Genomic DNA, 4,995 nt, shown 5'->3' with positions numbered 1-4,995 from the left:
GTCGAGCGGGTCTAACATGATACTGTGAAAGTTCAATCCATAGTGGCTCCAAGACAGCAGTGAGAGTCCCGTCCACAGGAAACCATCTCAAGCGGATCAGCAGCGTAGAGATGTCCCCAACCGATACAGGCGAGCGGTCCATCCTGGGTCCCGACGAGCGGTCCATCCTGGGTCTCGACTCTGGACAGTCAGTACTTCATCCATGGTCATCGTTTTGTCTCCTCAGAAAAAAAATTTGGTAACTTTGTTTGTTTTATAACTTGTGCCAGGATAGCAGTAATTGCACAAAGGCATTCTTCTTCTTTTAGTTTTCTGACAGCACATAGGCGTTCGCATCAACTTTCGTCTTTTTAACAAATGGGTAAAGGGGGAATGATGTATCCCGTAAAACTAGTTGGCACATTTAATATTTAATAATAATGAATATTGTAAAATTCTATAATTTTTGTTATTTAAAGGGGAAAACCCGATTCAAAAGTACATAACAGTTGTTTACTGGCTAAAAATAAAATGATCCTGAAAGTGATCACATTCATTTTAGATTTAATTATACTGTACAATATCCTTAAAACATGTCCTTGTGAAATAATTGATAATATTGTACATTTTACTCCTCGTTTCATATTCAAAGTGAAAACATTTAAATGATCGGTTTGCCGTTTAAAGTGAGATCCGTACAATTAGGTCAGGGCTTCTCAAACTTTTTTTTTTTTTTTTCTGTCATCCCCACTTTAGACTCAAGGCCCACCTACCCCCATCGCCCCAACAAAACAATTTATTGGACATCATGTGTGGTCTCGAGTTGTCTCTTTACTTTGTTGGGTCTCATGCTGTCTGCTGCTAGCCGTTTTAGACAAAGAACACACAGGGGTCTCTCCTCTGCCCCCACCTCCGCTGCCGTGAATCCAAGAGCAAGATACCCTTCGCCATATTTTCTTTTAGGTTGACTTTTTGGTTGATTAGACCCGTCATATTTTTGTTTCTCCGCAGACCTTTGAGGTGCGAGTTGCAAATGTATCCATTTTGTGTAATTGTGGTTCGCACATTAGCCTGCTACCCATCCGCGCGAAAGTTTGTTCCTCTTAGCCCTGCCTGCAAAAGTTACTGTTGCTATGTCTGTCAAACTTTCGCTCCTGCCGAGAAATTTAAAGCCTACAGGAAAAATAAGTAATTTACATTTATTTATACGCCGGATTTCACAGACAGAATCACAAAGTGATTTACAGTGTGTATGGAAAATGAAAGCATAGTAAAAAAAATCAAAAATAAAAAATTTCCTCCCTTTCCTCGCGCCCCACCTGTCATGTCTCTATTCCCCACACTTTGAGAAATGCTGAATTAGGTCAACATTTTTCGACCCGTATGTACAGTCACCGTGTGCTCGGAGAAGAGGTAGGATTAAATATAAGTTTTACTTCTTAATATTCCTTTTCAGATTTGTTGAAAGGTACAAATGGAACCATGTGATGTTACTTGACGTAAACATGTCTGTAACAAATACATCAAAACCATAGCCGCGTGTGTAATGACTAACATTTACATAACATTTTGTAGATGGCATTGCATGTCTTGACTTGTTCTATTCTGTCTTTTGAACGTACAAGTCAATGTCTTGTTTTTAGTGTGAGGTTTAACTGTTGTGTTTATTTTGTGTCATTGTGAAGTTTTTTGTACCTGAAAATCAGATATCCCGGCCCCCCAGACACATTTTTTCCTCTATATCTGCTCCCCAGGTCAAAATAATTGCCGAGTGTGACCGTGTGTGACCGTGTGTGACCGTGTGTGACCGTGTGTGACCGTGTGTCTTGGCTACCACTCTTTACCGCATCTCTCCATGAACCCCGAAAAAAACATCCGACCAGGAGCGTTGGGCTGCAGTGCATTGTGGGTAGGCGAGTCTTGTACATGATCATGTTCTGTCGGTTCATTTGCAAAATAAACCAGAGAGCACAACTCAGCTTTGATACAAAATGAAAGTAAAAATAAGACTGAGAAGATCAAAATAATTGTCAAAGCAGCATCAAAGTTGTTGAAAGAACTATCTTGGTACCGGGTGCAAGCTGTACTACGGAGAGTAGACGTGACGGAGTCATGTTACCACATTCCAACACCCTGTTAATTGTCCGGTGGAATGCCAGAAGTTTGATAGCAACCGAACATGAATTAAAGGGATATATTAAAAATATGAAAACTAAACCACGTATAATTTGTATTCAAGAAACAGGGCTGAAGCCAAAATTAAACTTTATAATAAAAGGATATATAACGATTCGTAAAGATAGGAATGAAGGGTAAAGAGGCTGATGTGCCACATTTATTAAAGAAGATGTAGTCACGGGTAAAGAAACAGCAGAACCTTTAGCAAAAACATTTGTTAAAGTGCACAGTAATGATAATTTGAGAAATGTGGAAAAACAAAAGAGAGAAAAAACAATGAGTTTAAATATTGGGGAAATGATGGAAGACAACGTTAATAGCTTTACCAACACTATGGATATGACATTTTCTTTGAATGAAATGGTTCGAATTTTGAAAAAGGTTAAAAATACGTCACCGGGGAAAGACCTAGCGGGTTATCAAATGATCAAAAACTTAGGTAGCATCGTCAAAGAAGTGGTCTTGAAATGATATGACAGGATATATGAAGAAGGAGAATGACCGGCAGAGGGGAAAATTAGCGGTAACAATTCCAATATGCAAGTCAGGGTAAGACCCGGAAGAGGCAGGAAATTATAAATTTGGGGAAAAGTAATGGAAAAAAAAAAAAGATTAATGAAAGACTAGTATATTATTTAGAGTCAAAAGAAATAATCAAAAAAACTAACAAAGTGGTAAATAATGTTCAAGACTGGGGAACGGCTTGAGGTTTAAGATTCTCTGTTGGAAAGACAAAAGTCATACATTTTACAAAGACAAAAGTACAAAACAAGCTCCAAATAAAAACTCTAAGGTGAAAATATAGAAGAGGTACAAGTATTTAAATATTTAGGAATATGGTTTGATAAAAATATGAACTAGTCAACCCACATCAGCAAAATAGATTTGATTAGATTAGATTAGATAGTACTTTATTTATTCCTTCAGGAGTGTTCCTTCCGGAAAATAAAAAAATAGGGGAAAAAGTAAAAAGGTGTTAAATATAATGAGGTCTTTGAGGGGTAATGATTGGGGGGCTGATAGGTTAACGTTGAAAACAATACATGTATATATTTATAACTTTAATTCCATCTGTTATTGATTACGGATGCATTATTTACCAATCTGCTTCAAAAACATGACTTGGGAAAATAGACCGGATCCAGTCACAGGCTTTAAGGTTATGTCGTGGAGCTACTACATCAACCCTAGTGGCAGTATTACAAGTAAAAATGAACGAAAAACCTTTGGACAAGAGGAGAGATCAACTCTCAGCAGTTTATCGGGCAACTTTAAAAGGATCCAAGCAAGGATATCCGACTTGTCCAGTGCTACCAATCTGCCAAGAAAAAGAGAAAACAAAAAAGAATAGTTTTGGGTGGATTATAGGAGACATATGTAATAAAGTTAAAATTGACAATATTAAAGTTAGTCCTACAGTACCAATGCCTGCAATACCACCGTGGATGTTTGATAACCCAAAAGAAAACATGCAATTACTAAAGAATAGAAATTTAAATAGTTACCGGATAGAAAAATGGATTGAGATATGATATATACGGATGCATCAAAAACTATATAAAAAAAAAAAGGTAAGAGCTGTAGCAGTTATCCCACAAGGAAACATAGTATTAAATAAAATAATCAGTGATAAACTATCTGTTTTTACGGGGGAATTGGTAGCAATTTATATGGCAGTTAACTGGATAGAGGAAAACAAAGCAAGGAAAGTAGTTGTGTGCTCGCAGTCCAACAGTGCATTGATGAGCATAAAAAAACATAGCATCAGAAACAAGACAAGATTTAGTTTATGAAATAGTTCAGGCAATCTATAGAATAAATAAAGCGGGAGGTGTGGTAACATTTCTTTGGGTTCCTTGGAAGATATTGTAGGATGGAATTCACAACACATAGGATATAAAGCATTATACACGTATTTAAAAAACATTGGGTTAAATAAAAGAATATAGAGTAGGGATCCATCTTGATCCACACTCCATTTCAACCAGAAGGTTGCTTGGCGGAAACAACCGCCCACCTCCGGAATCAGTCCCCGCCCATTCCCCTTAGGCGCGAAATTCATTTGAGCGAAAGACATTAGAGTGAGAGGAGCTCTTTAAAGCTCCTGAGAATCTTAAAAAGCTTACAGAAAACGAGAAAAACTTACAGCGGGTGCCTGTCGGACATTCACCGTCGTTTTCGATGATTTCCCCTCGGAGCAAGGATTCGATGTCTGGAGTCTTTGGCGCAATCAAGCCTTCTCCTCTGCCTGGAACGGCCGTTGACGGACCCGCCAGCTTTAAGGGAGACGAGCGAGCCGGAGATGTAAACGGAAAATCTGTAAGTAAATATATGTATATATGTATTGTATACCGCATGTTTTTTTTCTTGTAAAATGAGAATCATTTGACTCACCAGACTGCGATTGTGTTAAAACGATCGCGTTAGGATCTTACGGCAAATCCTCTATGAAACTAAATAATGAATACACATAATATTAAATAATTTGAAGGTTTAAACACACCTCGATAATCATCTTCCAACTTTGTAAGACCGTTTAAGCAAAGTTCATCGTCTTTCACTTCGTCGTCATCGGCTGGTAAAAAAAAAAGTATTACAACGTCGTACAAGTGCAATGCTTTTAACGTTTAAATGCTTAAATGGAGTTAAACCATTGTCTAATAACATGGTAAAGCAGAGGTAATGGTGTGTGTGTGTGTGTGTGTGTGTGTGTGTGTGTGTGTGTGTGTGTGTGTGTGTGTGTGTGTGTATGTGTGTGTGTGTGTGTGTGCGTGCGTGCGTGCGTGTGTGCGTGCGTGCGTGTCCTGTTGTTTCAGACGATCGTAAACATTTAAACTG

This window comes from Nerophis ophidion, unplaced genomic scaffold (genome assembly GCF_033978795.1).
Source record: "Nerophis ophidion isolate RoL-2023_Sa unplaced genomic scaffold, RoL_Noph_v1.0 HiC_scaffold_81, whole genome shotgun sequence".
Taxonomy (NCBI): Eukaryota; Metazoa; Chordata; class Actinopteri; order Syngnathiformes; family Syngnathidae; genus Nerophis; species Nerophis ophidion.
The sequence above is the reverse complement of the archived record's forward strand: the minus strand, read 5'-3'. Positions refer to the sequence as shown.